This window comes from Schistocerca cancellata, chromosome 2 (assembly GCF_023864275.1).
Source record: "Schistocerca cancellata isolate TAMUIC-IGC-003103 chromosome 2, iqSchCanc2.1, whole genome shotgun sequence".
NCBI classification, from domain to species: Eukaryota; Metazoa; Arthropoda; class Insecta; order Orthoptera; family Acrididae; genus Schistocerca; species Schistocerca cancellata.
In genome coordinates this window covers 234,509,686-234,530,331 of record NC_064627.1, presented here as the reverse complement: position 1 = coordinate 234,530,331, position 20,646 = coordinate 234,509,686, and the positions used below count along the sequence as shown (strand labels likewise).

Here is a 20,646-nt window from a genome sequence, read left to right as displayed (position 1 = left end):
CTTTCGCAACAATGGTGTGCCATAGAGGCAGCATAGCTCAACATTTCTGCAGGGGACTTCCAACGAGTTGTCGAGTTCATGCCACGTCGAGTTGTTGCACTACACCAGGCAAAACTAGGTTCAACACGATACTAGGAGGTATCCCGTGACTTTTGTCACCTCATTGTGTATTGTTTATTAAAGGAAAGACTGTGCAGCGGGTTTCTCATTCAGAAATGGGGTATGAATTTCGTTTGTTTGTAAGAAAATTGTGGTATGCGTTGTGCAAGAAACATATGCTTCTACCAGTGCGGCAGGTTCGTGACCTATTGAGACTGCAGTTTATCATTCCACGAATTGCTGCTCATAGCATTATCGAATCAGAATCGTTAGATTCAGGAGGGCCATACTCTGCACTATCAGGATTTCAACAACCCCATGCGACTAGCGCCTGAAAGGACATAGTTATATGGGTCGTGCAAAATCGTACAGCTGTGTCATGTATCTTGAGTCATGGAATGGGCTTGTTTGCACCAAGACTAGTGTGATGATGTCTGGAGAATCTCAGACTGTCACACAGAGTCCATTGTTACCATTGTTACGGCTTCGCATAAAGCAGCAACAGAGAGCGGTGCGCCGACCATAGTGCACCAATAATAACATAGGGCACACGAGTGCTACTGTGTACCGGTTCATACAGCATCACGATGGACATATCCACACGAGGATGCTCTGAGGAGAATGGACGCTGCCAAACTGCATTCGTTACCAGCATACTTGGTGTGATGCTATGGTGTGTCGTTGGGTACACAACACGATCACCTATTGTTAGCCGCTAATTTGGACAGCAGGCGTTACGTTCCTGGCGCTTTAAGACTGGTGGCTGTACACCATCTTTGAGGTACCAATGAAGTCGACTCTCAGCAAGATAACAGAAGACGGTATGTTGTCTGTGCTGACCTCACCTATCTCGGTACAGATGTTCGACTGTTGCACTGGCCAGCACGTTCCCCAGATCTCCCACCCACTGAGAACTTCTGGCCACGGGTTGCTGAGTGATGGCGCGCCAACATACTCCAGCCACTACGACTAATGAACTCTGGCGTAGAATGGAACCAGGGTGATATGAAGTACCCTAATCTGCCATTCTAGCTCAGTTCAACTCGATGTACAGCTCAGTTAGAGACACTGTTATTGCCATAGGTCGCAGCTCTGTGTACCAAATTCTGCACTCTGTACACTTCTTAATCACTTACGAATATTATAATGTGTTCTTCCTGCTATATTATGTATGGTGTCGCAACCAACTTTGTCACCTCAGAAGCAAAGTGTGAATAATGTAGTTGTCCAGGGATCCACCTATGTCAAGGACTCACACATTGCGCAAGAATGCACAATCCCTACAAGTAAAGGAAAATCATTTTTAAGACAAAGTTGCCTTTTTATGATGGTACATACAAATAATAGGTACAGTTAGTGAAGGCAGACTTGGTTTCAGTGCTCTAAACCTTTTCCTTCCAAAATACAAAGACTTGAAACGACGGCAACGACACCACAGTTTCTCCCGCAATGCACATGCAATGGTTGCTTATACACTACTGGCCATTAAAACTGCTACACCAAGAAGAAATGCAGATGATAAACGGCTATTCATTGGACAAATATATTATACTAGAACTGACATGTGATTACATTTTCACGCAATTTGGGTGCATAGATCCTGAGAAATCAGTACCCAGAACAACCACCTCTGGCCGTAATAACGGCCTTGATACGCCTGGGCATTGAGTCAAACAGAGCTTGGATGGCGTGTGCAGGTACAGCTGCCCATGCAGCTTCAACACGATACCACAGTTCATCAAGAGTAGTGACTGCCGTATTGTGACGAGCCAGTTGCTCGGCCACCATTGACCAGACGTTTTCAGTTGGTGAGAGATCTGGAGAACGTTCTGGCCAGGGCAGCAGTCGAACATTTTCTGTATCCAGATAGGCCCGTACAGGACCTGCAACATGCGGTCGTGCATTATCTTGCTGAAATGTGTAATGTAGGGTTTCGCAGGGATCGAATGAAGGGTAGAGCCACGGGTCGTAACACATCTGAAATGTAACGTCCACTGTTCAAAGTGCCGTCAATGCGAACAAGAGTTGACCGAGACGTGTAACCAATGAGACCCCATACCATCACGCCGGGTGATATGCCAGTATGGCGATGACGAATACACGCTTCCAATTTGCGTTCACCGCGATGTCGCCAAACACGGATGCGATCGTCATGATGCTGTAAACAGAACCTGGATTCATCCGAAAAAATAACGTTTTGCCATTCTTGCATCCAGGTTCGTCGTTGAGTACACCATCGTAGACGCTCCTGTCTGTGATGCAGCGTCAAGGGTAACCGCAGCCATGGTCTCCGAGCTGATACTCCATGCTGCTGCAAACGTCGTCGAACTGATCGTGCAGATGGTTGTTGTCTTGCAAACGTCCCCATCTGTTGACTCAGGAATCGAGACGTGGCTGCACGATCCGTTACAGCCATGCGGAAAAGATGCTTGTCATCTCGACTGCTAGTGATACGAGGCCGTTGGGATCCAGCACGGCGTTCCGTATTACCCTCCTGAACCCACCGATTCCATATTCTGCTAACAGTCATTGGATCTCCACCAATGCGAGCAGCATGTCGCGATATGATAAACCGCAATCGCGATAGGCTACAATCCGACCTTTATCAAAGTCGGAAACGTGATGGTATGCATTTATCCTCCTTAAACGAGGCATCACAACAACGTTTCACCAGGCAACGCCTGTCAACTGCTATATGTGTATGAGAAATCGCTTGGGAACTTTCCTCATGTCAGCACGTTGTAGGTGTCGCCACTGGCGCCAACCTTGTGTGAATGCTCTGAAAAGCTAATCATTTGCATATCACAGCATCTTCTTCCTGTGCGTTAAATTTCGTGTCTGTAGCACGTCATCTTCGTGGTGTAGCAATTTTAATGGCCAGTAGTGTAGCAGACTTCAGTACAATGCAGGCAACCCCCATTACGGCATTATGGCAGAAACTGTGGCAGCGTTTCATTTCCATAGAAAATTGTGCATTCCTGTCCTTTGTATGAGCGTCCGACATAGCTGCATCCGTGCCCGGAAACATGGCGTGATCGTTAGGTGGGAGTATATGCGCAATTAGTAGAATCTTGTTTTTTGCCATCGTTCTTGTTGTAGTTCTAATGGCCAGCAACGAAGTATTGTTGTTGTTGTTGTTGTTATTGTGGCCTTCAGTCCTGAGACTGGTTTGATGCAGCTCTCCATGCTACTCTATCCAGTGCAAGCTTCTTCGTCTCCCAGTACTTACTGCAACCTACATCCTTCTGAATCTGCTTAGTGTATTCATCTCTTGGTCTCCTTCTACGATTTTTACCCTCGACGCTGCCCTCCAATGCTAAATTTGTGATCCCTTGATGCCTCAGAACATGTCCTACCAATCGGTCCCTTCTTCTTGTCAAGCTGTAACACAAACTCTTCTTCTCCCCAATTCTATTCAATACCTCCTCATTAGTTATGTTGTCTACCCATCTAATCTTCAGCATTCTTCTGTAGCACCACATTTCGAAAGCTTCTATTCTTGTCCAAACTATTTATCGTCCATGTTTCATTCCATACATCGCTACACTCCATACAAATAATTTCAGAAACGACTTCCTGAGACTTCGATCTATACTCGATGTTAACAAATTTCTCTTCTTCAGAAACGCTTTCCTTGCCATTGCCAGTCTGCATTTTATATCCTCTCTACTTCGACGATCATCAATTATTTTGCTCCCCAAATAGCAAAACTCCTTTACTACTTTAAGTGCCTCATTTCCTAATCTAAAACCCTCAGCATCACCCGACTTAATTCGACTACATTCCATTATCCTCGTTTTGCTTTTGTTGATTTTGATCTTATATCCTCCTTTCAAGACACTGTCCATTCCGTTCAACTGCTCTTCCAAGTCCTTTGCTGTCTCTGACAGAATTACAACGTCATCGACGAACTTCAAAGTTTTTATTTCTTCTCCATGGGTTTTAATACCTACTCCGAATTTTTCTTTGGTTTCCTTTATTGCTTGCTCAATACACAGATTGAATAACATCGGAGAGAGGCTACAACCCTGTCTCAATCCTTTCCCAACCACTGCTTCCCTTTCATGTCCCACGACTCTTATAACTGCCATCTGGTTTCTATACAAATTGTAAATAGCCTTTCTCTCCCTGTATTTTACCCCTTCCATCTTTAGAATTTGAAAGAGAGTATTCCAGTCAACATTTCAAAAGCTTTCTCCAAGTCCACAAATGCTAGAAACGTAAGTTTGCCTTTCCTTAATCTTTCTTCTAAGGTAAGTCGTACATTCAGTAATGCCTCACGTGTTCCAATATTTCTACGGAATCCAAACTGATCTTCCCCGAGGTCGGCTTCTACTAGTTTTTCCATTTGTCTGTAAAGAATTCGCGTTAGTATTTTGCAGCTGTGACTTATTAAACTGATAGTTCGGTAATTTCCACATCTGTCAACACCTGCTTTCTTTGGGATTGGAATTATTATATTCTTCTTGAAGTCTGAGGGTATTTCGCCTGTCTCATACATCTTGCTCACCAGATGGTAGAGTTTTATCAGGACTGGCTCTCCCAAGGCCGTCAGTAGTTCTAATGGAATGTTGTCTACTCCAGGCGCCTTGTTTCGACTCTCTTCTTTCAGTGCTCTGTCAAACTCTTCATGCAATATTGTATCTCCCATTTCATCTTCATCTACATCCTCTTCCATTTCCATAATATTGTCCTCAAGTACATTGCCCTTGTATAGACCCTCTATATACTCATTCCACCTTTCTGCTTTCCCTTCTTTACTTAGAACTGGGTTTCCATCTGAGCTCTTGATATTCATACAAGTGGTTCTCTTTTCTCCAAAGGTCTCTTTAATTTTCCTGCAGGCAGTATTTATCTTACCCTTAGTGAGATAAGCCTCTACATCCTTACATTTGTCCTCCAGCCATCCCTGCTTAGCCATTTTACACTTCTTGTCGATCTCATTTTTGAGACGTTTGTTTCCTTTTTGCCTGCTTCATTTACTGCATTTTTATATTTTCTCCTTTCATCAATTAAATTCAATATTTCTTCTGTTACCCAAGGATTTCTACCAGCCCCCGTCTTTTTACCTACTTGATCCTCTGCTGCCTTCACCACTTCATCCCTCAGAGCTACCCATTCTTCTTCTACTGTATTTCTTTCCCCCATTTCTGTCATTTGTTCCGTTATGCTCTCCCTGAAACTCTGTACAACCTCTGGTTTAGTCAGTTTATCCAGGTCCCATCTCCTTAAATTCCCACCTTTTTGCAGTTTCTTCAGTTTTAATCTACAGTTCATAACCAATAGATTGTGGTCAGAGTCCACATCTGCCCCTGGAAATGTCTTACAATTCAAAACCTGGTTCCTAAATCTCTTTCTTACCATTATATAATCTATCTGATACCTTCTAATATCTCCAGGATTCTTCCATGCACACAACCTTCTTTTATGATTCTTGAACCAAGTGTTAACTATGATTAAGTTATGCTCTGTGCAAAATTCTACCAGACGGCTTCCTCTTTCATTTCTTACCCCCAATCCATATTCACCTACTATGTTTCCTTCTCTCCCTTTTCCTACTCTCGCATTCCAGTCACCCATGACTACTAAATTTTCGTCTCCCTTCACTACCTGAATAATTTATTTTATCTCATCATACATTTCATCAATTTCTTCATCGTCTGCAAAGCTAGTTGGCATATAAACTTGTACTACTGTAGTCGGCGTGGGCTTCGTGTCTATCTTGGCCACAATAATGCGTTCACTATGCTGTTTGTAGTAGCTTACCCGCCCTCCTATTTTTTTTATTAAATATTATTATTATGTACCGAACTGTAATGGATTATGTACGACAAAATTTTTGAGAGACTGTATTCCATTGTTGAAATTCGCTAATATTGGTTTACTTCATATCTTTCCCCACGAGACAGCAATTTACACGAAATATTGAAATTTTCGGTTGTTGTTTATGAAACACCAAGAAACAGATATCTGCCTCTGGGCTGTATGTGGCGATGGAGGCTTATTCGACAGTCTGGGATGATAACAATAAGTGCAAGTGGCATATTGTGGCGATAAAGCACAACATCTTATCATAGAAATATCTTGGGCAGAATATGAATGTGACTGATAACGTTGCCTGTGGACCGGGGATACGTGTTTCCTCAATGGGATTAACTTTAATCCAAGGTTACGAAACTGCTATGGAGTAAATTGTTGAACTATCAGAGCACATTGGTTTTCCTTTTCCACATGCGGGGTATCCCAAATCTCTTACCATTGCGCCATGTGGCGCAATGGTAAGAGATCAGTCTGGTATTCGGGAGGATGGTGATTCACCTCTCTCTGGCCAAGCAGATTTAGGTTTCTCGTGATTTTCGTAAACCGTTTAAGGAGAATGCCGATATGGTTCCTTTGAAAGGGCACGGTGTATTTGTTTCCCCAGTTCGAGCCAGTACTCCATCTCTAATGACACCTTCGTTGATAGTACTTTAAACATCATCTTCGTTCCTTTCTTCAAAATACACTATCTGATCAAAACGATCCGGATACCCGTATGCAATGCGGAACGGATAACCAGATTCAAAACTGCGAATATTGGCAATTGACCCTAAATAACGAATAGTGTGAGGTCATTCACATGAGTGCTAAAAGGAATCCGTTAAAATAAAATCAGCCAAATCTATAGGCCGTAAATTCAACTAAATAACTACGAATTACAATTAAGAACAACTTAAATTGGAGAGAACACATAGAAAATGTTGTGGGGAAGGCAAACCAAAGGCAGCGTTTTATTGGCAGGACGCTTAGAAATTGTAACAGATCTACTAAAGAGATTGCCTACACTATGCTTGTCCGTCCTCCTCTGGAATACTGCTGCGCGATCTGGGAGCCTTACCAGGTAGGATTAATGGAATATATCGAGAAAGTTCAAAGAAGAGCAGCACGTTTTGTATTATGGTGAAATAGGGGAGACAGTGTCATTGAAATGACACAGGATTTAGGGTGGAAATCATTAAAACAAAGGCGTTTCTCGTTGCGGCGTAATCTTCTCACGAAATTTCAATCACTAACTTTCTCCTCCGAAAGCGAAAATGTTTCGTTGAAGCCGACCTACATAGGGAGAAACGATCATCATAATAAAATGAGGAAAATAAGAGCTCGCACGGGAAGATATAGGTGTTCGTTTTTTCCGCGAGCTGTTCGAGATCTGAATAATAGAGAATTACTGTGCAGGTCGCTCGATGAACCATCTGCCAGGCACTTAAGTGTGATTCGCAGAGTATCCATGTAGATGTAGATGTCATCTGAGTGACAACTCCATCACAGACATTTCAATCCTTCTAAAGCTGCCCAGGTGATTGTGAAGTGGAAACGCGAAAGAACAACCACACTTAAACCAGCAGACCTCGCATACTGATGAACAGGGATCGTCGACAATTATTACAGATAGTGGTTGTAAAAAAATCACCAAAAATCAGCAGAAGGAATCACTTGTCTGTTGCAGGCTGCTACAAGCAGTGCCGCTATCTCAGCGACTGTCCATAGGAAGTTAAAAATAATGATATACAGTGTTCGAGCAGCTCCTCATAAGTAGATGGGATATGTGGACTGTGAAGCAAAATAGGTCACCAATGACGTCATCAATGAGTCACGTGATTTACCCATCCCTCCCGTATCCCCCTGACTTGGACCAGTTGCCCTATGTATAAAATAGCGGGAAATCCAAATAATTGGCAGGAAATTTAAAAATAGCCCAAGTATGACCTTCCTCCCACCCACTCTTACGACGTCACTGTGGAAATAGGTTTGCTGCCCTACTATAAATTGCTGGGAAATTCAAAAACCAGAGATGTTTTATGCTGGTGGAAGAAGGTCACTTGTGCTAATTATAGAAGACAAGATAGCCACAGGGTTCTCCCCTAACATCACTGTGGAAGTAGGTCAGTTATGCGAGGTAAAGAATCCAAGAGGGTGACCTCATATCCTGCTCAGTCTCTATGACATTCGAATCTGAGATGCTAGGCAAGGAAGTAACCGTCTGTTAACTTATTTAACATGTTTTCCTTAACTGTTATTCACTCTATTTCTAGCAGTCAGATGACTTACAAAATTACAGGGTTTCCTTCCTGATAACACCATTTAAACAGTTGTGACACAAAATTTCAGTTTGGTGGGGAATTCAAAATGACCAACACATATGTCATACAGATTCTTGCTATTTCATTTCAGAAATGCTAAGCCCACTTTTCCTCTAAATTTAAACGTCACTTTTCGGACAAGTTGTTTTGGAGCTTACTTTAGGACTGGGTGGTTGTCACTATCATCTGTTCTACCCAATTCTAAATCCACTAGTGTTATGTTTAAACAATATTCCTCTGACATTAAAGTTGAAACAATTCCTCCCTCACCACTCTGACATCAGTTTAAACAACTAGCTACCTTAAATTTCAGACCCAAGAGCTCACTTCTCCTAACTTTAAAATGGTAGGAAAATTCACAAAATTCACTTGCCCTAAGTTTAAAAATGGATATAAATTCATGATCCACTCATCCTAAGTTTAAAATGATGGGAAGCTCAACTGATTTTCAGAACTGTACAGCAGCACTTGACGTGAACACCAAAAGATGACATAGCTATAAAGTACCTGTTCTAACTTAAACTATATAACTCACTGATGTAGACCGCGTGGCTGTGAAATACCCATTACTGTCTTGTATAGTAGGGAAAGTAATAGAAGAGGTTTCCAATTGCGTCTTTATTTAAAGACCATGACCTCCATGTTGTACTGCGACGTACAGAAGTCGGACTGAGGGCACTGGCTTAAGGCCGCTTAACTATGCTTGCCAAATATTTGACAGTGTAAGGGCTGTTTGACGCGTTTGTCAAGCATAGGTCGTTTTTCCGCGTTTGACGGAAAGTTTGACAAGATGGCAGACGCTATTTGTACCGATGTTTCGCCGCATATGTTAAGTGAAAAATTATGTTATTACAATTTATCCCCTTGTACCGTGAGTTTCCACAACCATGGAAACTGTGGACAAGTATAAAAACCAAACAGCACTGACAGTTACCAAAATGGTAGAGGTATACCATCTTTCCCAGCCATATATTTCGTATGAAGAGGTTATGAACAGAATCAATATTTTACCCATAAAGTCACATATAAGCGGAAGTGGAATGAAATAAAAGTAAACGAAGTTTTCTGGTTCTTTCATGGACTATATGGGCTATATGTTCCTACGCTGTGGTATTTTAAAGAACTGTCAGTAATAGAATAAGCAGAAGAAAATAAATTTTTGCATGTTTGTGTCTTCTTTTTCAATGTGACGGCGGAGTAACGCTAAATAAGTTATTGAATGTTTCACTGTCTATGCACAGAAAGTTAATGCAATCACCAGGTTCTGAATATAACATTTCCATTAACAGGTTTTCAGTTGCATATTTCTCTCTCATTTTAAACCATTCCCTGGATCGGCGTCTTGTTTTCTCCAGTGCCAGAGTCAGTGTTGTTTCTGTCCTCTTCAGTCCGAAGAGTGTTTTGATGCAGCTCTCCATGCTACTAAATATGCTGCTCCTGCATTTGTAGCCATTCCCTATAATGCCAAAATACAGCATACCGTACACGAAAAGCTTCTGCTTCAAAAGTAAGATTAAATCGACAAGCTTTCTTGGTACGTGTACGGAGTTGTTTGACACATCCGTGACTAGGTAAGAGCGAACTCAACAGACAAGTTTGCTTCTTTAGGAGGACCTTAACAAGTTTTAAAAAGTTTCATTGTCCAATCGAGGAAAGTTGATGTAATCATCGGGTCCTGAGGGTAATATTTCCTTTAGCAGATATTCATGGACAAATCTCCCATTTTAAGCCATTCTCTGGACTAGAGTCTTGTTTTCTTCTTATTTTTCTTTAAACACAGTACCCAAGCCAATGTCAGGACTTGTTTGTCTGCATTTGTTGCCGTTCTTAATACTGTCATAATACTGTGTCTGCTTGAAATTGTGGTTAAACTGACAAACGTTGTTTGAACGTGTACGAGCTTGCCTGGCAAATCTGTGACTAGACAAGAGCAATTTCGCCAAACACGTTTCATTGTTTACGGGGGCCTTAGTCAAATCCGCGCCATGTGGTGGTGTGCTGAGTCACACACGTTGTAGGCATCCATCCAGGCCCGGCTGATAATAATATTAGAACAGCGTTCTAGGAACGCTGTTCAGGAAAGCACCCACACCTCTGCAGTGAAAAATATCCCTCACCTATCTTACTGATACAAAATTATTTCAATCGTCAGGGATGAGGTAATATCGAAATGGACTGAAGCTACACAACTGTAAGGTTTGTGTGTGCTGAAACAGTCGTCTTTGTCGTCATGAATGCGACACTATTGATTCCTCTGTAAATGTGAAAGGATTTCGTGATCATAATCGTAACGGTTTGATGTATTTTTCGCAATTTCACATGTTTAACGATATTTTATCTCGCAACTACATTATGTCACTATATTTAGCGAGTGATATATCTGTCATATAGGTAAGAAACCAGGGTCACTATTCTTTCAACTACTTAGTTTCTGAACAGGCTGACACCACATCGTCAGTTTTTAACGCGACAGATGGCAACACCTATGCCATACGGTTCAGAAAAGCATCTGCCAAACTTCTGCATTGGTTTGATGTGTTTTATGCAGTTCACATGGGGACGATAGGGGGGCTAAACAACAACTGCTGGATGGTGCGCCTGGCGACCGTCAGCGAGTACCACCTGCATGGACCTATTTCTCGATGGTCATACCCCCATTCTATCGGAAAGAGAAGACAGTAAAAGGTGTGTTACTCAAGACAAAAAAGAAGCGAAAGTGCATCACAGTGTAAAAATGTGGTGTTGTTCTATATGGCCGTGCGGTTATAGGCGCTTCAGTCTGGAACCGCGTGACCGCTACGGTCGCAGGTTCGAATCCTGCCTCGGGCATGGATGTGTGTGATGTCCTTAGGTTGGTTAGGTTTAAGTAGTTCTAAGTTCTAGGAGACTGATGACCACAGATGTTAAGTCCCATAGTGCTCAGAGCCACTTGTTGTTCTATATTTGGAAGACTGTTTTGAGGTCTGGCATACCCAACAGTCATACTAGCTGATACGTACCGGTAAAACAATCAAAATGGTGTCATTAAAGTAAACAGAAATGTTAATTTTACTTACAGCAGTTTTCAGAATTGGTAAGTAAGATAAGGTGAGCTGTCCATTGAAGATACATGTATTTCTTTTCTTGCAGCATGGACATAAGACTGTGGTAGCTTTCGCTCAGAAATCAGTAAGTAATTGTTTTATTTCTTTTACAACTGTTGTTAAAGTAGAGAAATGCATCGAAAACAGTGCATGGACACGATAAACGAGGCAGTTTATTTGCTTCATTTGTGAGTAGGTATTGTTGCTTTTTACGAATCTGTACTGCCGTGAATGAATTGGTCCAATGAAATGTTTGCTGGACGCCTTTCAAACTTCTTTCGCCCGTTCTGCGTCATTTATGTTTGCGTTTCGTAAGTCAAGCAATTCAGTCGTAATACATACGACTTCCACATCGTCGAGACCCGCCATGTTCGTTATATGGCGGGGTTGTAACTGACGCTATCCGGGCATAACTATTGTGCATATTAAGCTGTTCTTGGTTCAAATGGCTCTGAGCACTATGGGACTTAAAAACTGAGGTCATCAGTCCCCTAGAACTTAGAACTACTTAAACCTAAGGACATCACAGACATACATGGCCGAGGCAGAATTCGAACCTGTGACCGTAGCAGTCGAGCGGTTCCGGACTGAAGCGCCTAGAAGCGCTCGGCCACCGCGGCCGGCTGCTGTTCTTGGTCTCCCTTTTTCGCGCAATTTATTGATACTACACTACTGGCCATTAAAATTGCTACACAGACTAAATGCAGATGATAAACGAGTATTCATTGGACAAATATACTAGAAATGACATGTGATTACACTTTCACGCAATTTGGGTGCATAGATCCCGAGAAATCAGTACCCAGAACAACCACCTCTGGCCGTAATAACGGCCTTGATACGCCTGGGCATTGAGTCAAACAGAGCTTGGATGGCGTGTGCAGGTACAGCTGCCCATGCAGCTTCAACACGGTACCACACTTCATCAAGAGTAGTGACTGCCGTATTGTGACGAGCCAGTTGCTCGGCCACCATTGACTAGAAGTTTTCAGTTGGTGAGAGATCAAGAGAATGTGCTGGCCAGGGCAGCAGTCGAACATTTTCTGTATCCAGGAAGGCCCGTACAGGACCTGCAACATGCCGTCGTGCATTATCCTGCTGAAATGTAGGGTTTTGCAGGGATCGAATGAAGGGTAGAGCCACGGGTCGTAACACATCTGAAATGTAACGTCCACTGTTCAAAGTGCCGTCAATGCGAACAAGAGGTGACCGAGACGAGTAACCAATGGCACCCCATACCATCACGCCAGGTGATAGGTCAGTATGGCGATGACGAATACACGCTTCCAATGTGCGTTCACCGCGATGTCGCCAAACACGGGTGCGACCATCATGATGCTGTAAACAGAACCTGGATTCATCCGAAAAAATGAAGTTTCGCCATTCGTGCACCCAGGTTCGTCGTTGAGTACACCACCACAGGCGCTCCTGTCTGTGATGTAGCGTCAAGAGTAATCGCAGCCATGGTCTCCGAGCTGATAGTCCATGCTGCTGCAAACGTCGTCGAACTGTTCGTGCAGATGGTTGTTGTCTTGCAAACGTCCCCATCTGCTGACTCAGGGATCGAGACGTGGCTGCACGATCCGTTACAGCCATGCGGATAAGATGCCTGTCATCTCGACTGCTAGTGGTACGAGGCCGTTGTGATCCAGCACGGCGTTCCGTATTACCATCCTGAACCTACCGATTCCATATTCTGCTAACAGTCATTGGATCTCGACCAACGCGAGCAGCAATGTCGCGATAAAATAAACCGCAACCGCGATAGGCTACAATCCTACCTTTATCACAGTCGGAAACGTGATGGTAAGCATTTCTCCTCCTTACACGAGGCATCACAACAACGTTTCATCAGGCAACGCTGGTCAACAGCAGTTTGTGTATGTGAAATCGGTTGGGAACTTTCCACATGTCAGCACGTTGCAGGTGTCGCCACGGGCGCCAACCTTGTGTGAATGCTCTGAAAAGTTAATCATTTGCATATCACAGCATCTTCTTCCTGTGGGTTAAATTTCGCGTCTGTAGCACGTCATGTTCGTGGTGTAGCAATTTTAATGGCTAGTAGTGTATATTTTTGCGAAATAAATATTGAGCGTGTGAGAGTCCCTTTGCGTTGTCATATTGGAGCTTTCCCCCTGCGGGTCCGGGGTAAGAATAGGCCCGAGGTATTCCTGCCTGTCGTAAGAGGCGACTAAAAGGAGTTTCAACCGTTTCGGCATTCCATGTGATGGTCCCCCTTGGGGTTTGACCTCGTTTTTTCAAAATTCTACAGAAGTACGAGCCTTTTGGGGAAGGACGCCTTACGTGGTGTATCACTGGTCCTCAGTACACTAAGACCTTGGCACTCAGCATTGTAACGGCGTTGTAACCACACCCACTATTCCTCAAATTGGGCTTAAACGCCTGATGGGTTGCACAAGTTACGCCCATAGTGCGTCCCCATCTGCACCTACGATCATGATGGACTTTCCATGGCACCCGAAATCCTGCACGGTAGCCAGCCCGTTGTGGTGGGGTCGTCATGTCCCCTCTAGGTTGTAGCCCCCTGACAACACAGGGATTGTACTGCCGATACCTGAACTGCACCCTCCCCACGTTGGCCAAGGAGTAGATGCCCGTCTCCTTGGGGCATCGGGACTCCCGGCAACGGTCATCCTGCCAGGTGGCCCTTGTTGAGGCTGGGTGGCGCCCATGGGGAGAGCCCCTGGTCGGAGTGGGTGGTATCGGGGCGGACGTTTCGCAGATGAAACGTCAACATGCGGCCGAGGCTTTTAAAAAGAAAGGTACTGTCTCTGGTTCTGGTTCTCCTGCCCTTTCCACCTTGGCCCCTCCTTGGAAGGAAGGACAGGCCCGCCGGCTTGGGGCGAAGTACTTACGCCGCTATTTAGTCTGTTCTCGGACCGATGGGGGGACGTTCGCCACCTCCAAGCCCATGTTCTTTGTCCAGCACATCGAGGACATCTTCAGGGAAATCGAGGCTCTCAGTAAAATGCGTTCGGGGTCTGTTGTTACAAAGACCGCCTCCGCCACACAGTCGGCGGCGCTCCAGGCATGCGACCGACTGGGGGACATCCCAGTGTCTATTGTCCTGCATCTGGCACTGAATACGACGCAGGGGGTTATTTTTCATCGGGACCTCCTGCTGCAATCTGATGAGGAGCTCAGGGCCAACCTGGAGCGCCGAGGTGTGCATTTCGTCCGGCGAGTTCAGCGCGGCTCCAAAGACCGTCGCATCGACACCGGAGCCTTTATCCTCACCTTCGAGGGGGACGTTCTCCCGGAGAAGGTAAAGGTGATGTGCTACCGGTGCGATGTGCGACCTTATGTCCCGCCTCCTATGCGCTGCTTTCGGTGTTTGCACTTTGGGCACATGTCGTCATGGTGCGATGCTGAGCCCCTTTGTGGCGATTGCGGACGTCCTCTTCGTGAGGAACATACATGCACCCCACCACCTCGGTGTGTCAATTGTCCTGGCATCCACTCGCCTAGATCTTTAGACTGCCCCGCGTATCAGAAGGAGAAGAAGATTCAAGAATTAAAAACTTTGGATCGTCTCTCTTATTCTGAGGCCAGGAAGAAGTATGACCGCCTCCATCCCGTGACATTGACAACTTTGTTTGCCTCAGTCATGTCCACTCCTTCCACAGTATCCTCACCCCTATCCTGTCCCCCCTCCACCTCCTCACCCCATCCGGGGTCTATGCCTCCGCCTCCCAAATCCCTCCCTTCCAAATCCTCCTCCCTCGCGGCCCCTGCCCCCTCTGCCCCGGGGGCCACCCTTGCTCCTCCTCCCCCTCCGATGCCTGAGAAGCGATCCTCTTCTCAGGCGTCCATTGGGGAAACGTTCCGGACCCCGGCTTCCGAGGTTCGGATTTCCAAAACGGACCCCGCGCATGAGGACCTTCTGCGGGTCCAGCCCACCATCCCCGTGCCTCATCGGACTTCCAAGAAGGTCTCCAAGAAGAAATCTTTATCCCCCTCTTCACCCCGGCGCGTTTCGTCTGACGCTCCATCCGTGAGTCGCTGCTCCCGGCCGTCCTCAGTTTCGCCGGGACGCTCTGCTGCCAGGTGCTCAGCTGGCCTCTAGTCGGCGAATGATGCTCCCCTCCTACGCAACCCGGGAAAGCGGCCGCCGCTGGCGACGACTCGATGGAACAGGATCCGCCTCCCGCCGGATGTAGCGTTGTTCCCTCGACACCTGGCCCTCCGCGGCCGTCAAGGTGACCAGCTCTTCACCCGTTTCGTTCCCCCTCTTTTCTGACTAGCGATGGCTTTGTTACATTGGAACCCTGCCTGCCTTCCCAGGAAAGAGGCAGAAGAGGCTCGGCGACCTTCCTTCCACTCGCTGAATCTGGAAAATTATAATGCCCCCTTTACTATGCGGGAACTCGAACGTGCACTTGCACTGTCCTGGTCCTCTGCTCCGGGGCCAGATGCCATTCACGTTCAGATGCTGGCACACCTTTCTCCGGCAGGCAAAAGCTTCCTTCTTCATACCTACAATCGCGTCTGGACCGTAGGCCAAGTCCCCATGCGTTGGCGTGACGCTGTCGTTGTTCCTATACCCAAACCCGGGAAGGATAGTCACCTTCCTTCTAGTTACCGCCCCATTTCTCTTACAAGCTGTGTCTGTAAGGTGATGGAGCGCATGGTTAACGCTCGGTTAGTTTGGATTCTTGAATCTCGACGGCTACTTACCAATGTTCAATGCGGCTTTCGTCGCCGCCGCTCCGCTGTTGACCACCTTGTTACCTTGTCGACATTCATCATGAACAACTTTTTGCGAAAGCGCCAAACGGTCGCCGCGTTCTTCGATTTGGAGAAGGCTTATGATACCTGTTGGAGAGGAGGTATCCTCCGCACTATGCACAGGTGGGGTCTACGCGGTCGCCTGCCCCTTTTTATTGATTCCTTTTTAACAGATCGAAAGTTTAGGGTACGTGTGGGTTCCGTATTGTCCGACGTCTTCCTCCAGGAGAACGGAGTGCCTCAGGGCTCCGTCTTGAGCGTAGCCCTTTTTGCCATAGCGATCAATCCAATTATGGATTGCATTCCACCTAATGTCTCAGGCTCTCTTTCTGTCGATGACTTCGCGATCTACTGCAGTGCCCAGCGAACATGCCTCCTGGAGCGCTGCCTTCAGCGTTGTCTAGACAGCCTATACTCATGGAGTGTGGCAAATGGCTTCTGGTTCCCTGAAGAGAAGACGGTTTGCATTAACTTTTGGCGATATAATGTCCTCAGAGTTCTTAGTGGTTCATCTTGGGGAGCGGATCGCACTGTCCTGCTTTGCTTGTATCAGTCCATAGTCCGATCAAAGCTGGATTATGGGAGCCTCGTCTACTCGTCTGCTCGGCCATCCCTCTTACGCCGTCTCAACTCCATCCACCATAGGGGGTTACGTCTTGCGACCGGAGCCTTCTACACTAGTCCCGTCGAGAGTCTTTATGCTGAAGCTGCCGAATTACCATTGACCTATCGGCGCGACGTACTGCTTTGTCGGTATGCCTGCCGGCTGTTGTCAATGCCTGACCACCCCTCTTATCAGTCCTTCTTCGCCGATTCTCTCGACCGTCGGTATGGGTTGTATGTGTCTGCCCTGCTGCCCCCTGGAGTCCGCTTTCGTCGCCTGCTTCGACAATTGGATTTTGCCCTCCCTACCACCTTCAGAGAGGGTGAGAGCCCGACACCACCTTGGCTCCAGGCTCCGGTTCATATTTATCTCGACCTCAGCTCGCTCCCGAAGGAGGGTACTCCGGCTGCAGTGTATTGCTCACGGTTTGTCAAACTTCGTGTGCGACTTGCCAGTCACACCTTTATTTACACTGATGGCTCCAAAACTGACGATGGTGTCGGCTGTGCCTTAGTCGTCGGGGCCGCCACCTTTAAATACCGGCTCCTCGACCAGTGTTCCAGCTTTACGGCCGAGCTTTTTGCTCTCCATCAGGCCGTTCAGTATACCCACCACCACCGCCATTCATCGTATGTACTCTGCTCTGATTCACTCAGTGCTCTTCAGAGCCTTGGAGCTCCCTATCCGGTCCATCCCATGGTGCAACGGATCCAGCAGTCCCTCCATTCGGGTGCTGACGATGGCTCTCCTGTCAGCTTTCTGTGGGTTCCCGGCCATGTGGGAGTGCCTGGGAATGAGGCTGCTGATGCTGCAGCCAAGGCTGCAGTCCTCCTGCCTCGGCCGGCGTCCCATTGTGTCCCGTCAACTGACGTTAGTGGGGTTGTTTGTAAGAGGCTTGTTTCCTTGTGGTGGGATACTTGGTCATCACTTCAAGGAAACAAGCTCCGGGCAGTAAAACCGTTCCCAACAGTTTGGACAACCTCCTCCCGACCATCTCGGCGAGAAGAGGTCCTTCTGACCAGGTTGCGGATTGGGCATTGCCGGTTTAGCCACCGCTACCTGCTCTCCAGTGACCCAGCCCCACAATGCCCTTGTGCTCATGCATTAACAGTGGCCATGTTTTATTGTCGTGTCCCCGTTTTAGCCAATCTCATGTTGTCCTGTCTCTGCCATCTACTTTACAGGATATTTTAGCTGATGACGCTCGAGCAGCTGCTCCTGTACTTCGTTTCATTACTTTGACTGGCATGTCCAAAGACATCTAACTCTTTCACTTATTTTATCTGCATCTTTGTAAGAACTTTCTGGTGTCCCCCCTCCCTCTTGAGTTTTACTAGATTCTATGTGCTCTAGCAATTGTGACTGGGCGCTAATGACCTCAGTAGTTGAGCGCCCTTAAACCAAAAAAAAAAAAAAAATTAAAAAAAAAAACATATTGGAGCTTTTGCGCATTTTTGAGTGAGTAAATATTCATAAATGCACAAAGTAAACAAAGTTAGGAAGATTACAGTTTAACGTCCTGTCGACAAAGAGTTCTTTTTTTGACGATGGGGAAGGAAATTGACTGTGCCCTTTCAAAGGGCCTGAAGCGAGTTAGGAAATCGCCCCGACACTTGAAGAATATCTAGGGAAGTCATGGGAAACCTAAATCAGAATGGCCGGACGTACATTTGCACCGTCCTCCTCTCGAATACAGGTCCATTGTGCTAACCACTGCGCCATCGCGTTCGGTACGGTATTTACACAAAAAGAAAAATTTTTGACGGCAGTCTTTCTGTTATACAAGCTGTGTTTGTGAGAAACGCCAACGGCCTTGCTGCAGCGGTAACGCCGGTTCCCGTCAGATCACCGAAGTTAAGCGCTGTCGGGCTGGGCTAGCACTTGGATGGGTGACCACTCGGACTGCCGAACGCTGTTGGCAAGCGGGGTGAACTCAGCCCTTGTGAGGCAAACCGATGAGCTACTTGATTGAGAAGTAGCGGCTCCAGTCTCGGAAACTGACATACGGCCGGGAGAGCGGTATGCTGACCACATGCCCCTCCATATTCGCATCCAGTGACGCCTGTGGGCTGAGGATGACACGGCGGCCAGTCGGTACGTTGGGCCTTCATGGCCTGTGCGGGAGTAGTTTAGTTTAGTTTATGAGAAACATCATTTGTACAGATTACTTCGTATTCTAGAAATGGAATGGACCAACCAGTCATAAGCGTCCTAATCCAGGCGTATAGCGAGGATTATCCTCACAACCCGCTGTATCATTATAAGGTGCGTCGGCAGTCGTTTATTTCTGAGCAGATGTTCATATAACTTTACATGTGTGTTTTTCGATTTGTATACGTAACGCCTTAACTGCGAAATTTTAAGATTGATATGGTAGCATCTTTTGCTTTATTTAATTATTGTTATTTTTTTCGGCATACCAGTAAAGGGAAACTGGCACTAGTCAGAGGAAGAGTCCAGTCACAAAATGAAAAAAACAGTTGTTTAATTATTACTTCCTACTAGGTAAAATTTCCTCCTGCCATTACCATGTCACTTGAGTGAATTCCTTCCTGCATCATCGACTGCAGCTTGTTAAAGTAAGCCACGTCCATTCTTATGAAGTTCCAAAATTCCTGCAGATCTTCCCACCTCAATTCCTTCATTAATAAGGAATACGCTGTCCAGTCACATTAATGTGAGCACCTGTCAAAAGCCTGAATAAGCACGTTCTGCTTCACTGACCTCTGCGAGACACGCACGGAGAGAATCCGTGAAGTTGTGAAAGGTACCAACAAAGATGGGGAGCCATGCTGACCCCTGTGCTGCGGCCAGCTACAGTAGGTGTTTCTTGGCCGAGGATCAGTTATGTGTACTGCCCGATCGAGTTGGTACAAAAGATACTCAACTGGGTTTAAATCTGGTGTTTGGTGGCCAGGGGAAGACGGTAAACTCATCTCAGTACTCTGCTAACCTCACACATACACGGCGAGTTATGTGACACGTTGCATTGTTCTGCTGGTAGATGTCATTGTGCCAAGGAAAAACAAATTACATGTGGGGGCCGACTTGGTCCCCAAGGATAGATTCATACTTGTGCTGATCCAGTCTGCCTTCCAGAGTGATGAAACCACCCAGGGAATGGCACAAAAACATTCCACATTTCATAATGCTCTTTCCTGCAGCCTGGACCCTTCTGACAATCTTTGTGAGGCAGTACACGCAAACGGCCATCTATCCGATGGTTCATACAACATCATTAATCTGAAAAGGCTACCTGTCACCACTTGGTGGACGTCCAGTTGTGACACTGGCATGCTAATTCCAGCCTTCATCGCCGGCCGAAGTGGCCGTGCAGTTCTAGGCTCTACAGTTTGGAACCGAGCGACCGCTACGGTCACAGGTTCGAATCCTGCCTCGGGCATGGATGTGTGTGATGTCCTTAGGTTAGTTAGGTTTAATTAGTTCTAGGTTCTAGGCGACTGATGACCTCAGATGTTAAGTCGCATAGTGCTCAGAGCCATTTGAACCATTTTTTGAACCAGCCTTCATCATTGATGAACAGCAGTCAGCATGAGTGCGTGAACCAGGCACCTGTTGTGGAGGCTCTTATGCAGCAACATTCACTGAGTGGTCATTGAGGAGACACTGTTGGTAGCCCCTTGGTTCATCTTGGAGGTCAGTTGTTCAACAGTTGCACATCTGTACACATACCCACAGCCGCCATTTACCACTAACATCTATGGCCCGTGATGCATCACAACTGCCTCATCACCTGTTTTGGATAGCACCATTTTGCCATGTATGATATACCTTATCGATGGAGGCAAGCAAACAGTTTACAGGTTTAGTTGTTTTGGAAATGCTTCCACCACTGGCCTGAAAGCCAATGATCTTGCCCTTTTAGACGTCAGATATATTGCTGCTTTGCTCATTACGACAGCTACCGCACTGTTGTCCACATCTGCCCGACATGCTTGATATACCCTCCACTGCAAGTGCTGCCACCTGC

General features: G+C 46.1%; 1 protein-coding gene and 1 pseudogene across 1 annotated transcript in view; both read left to right on the top strand.

The window, feature by feature from the left end:
• LOC126161562 (caspase-1-like) overlaps positions 1-20,646 on the top strand; it is a 135,816-nt gene that overhangs the window by 24,744 nt on the left and 90,426 nt on the right. The window lies entirely within an intron of this gene.
• Positions 18,459-18,576, top strand: LOC126164199 (5S ribosomal RNA; annotated as a pseudogene).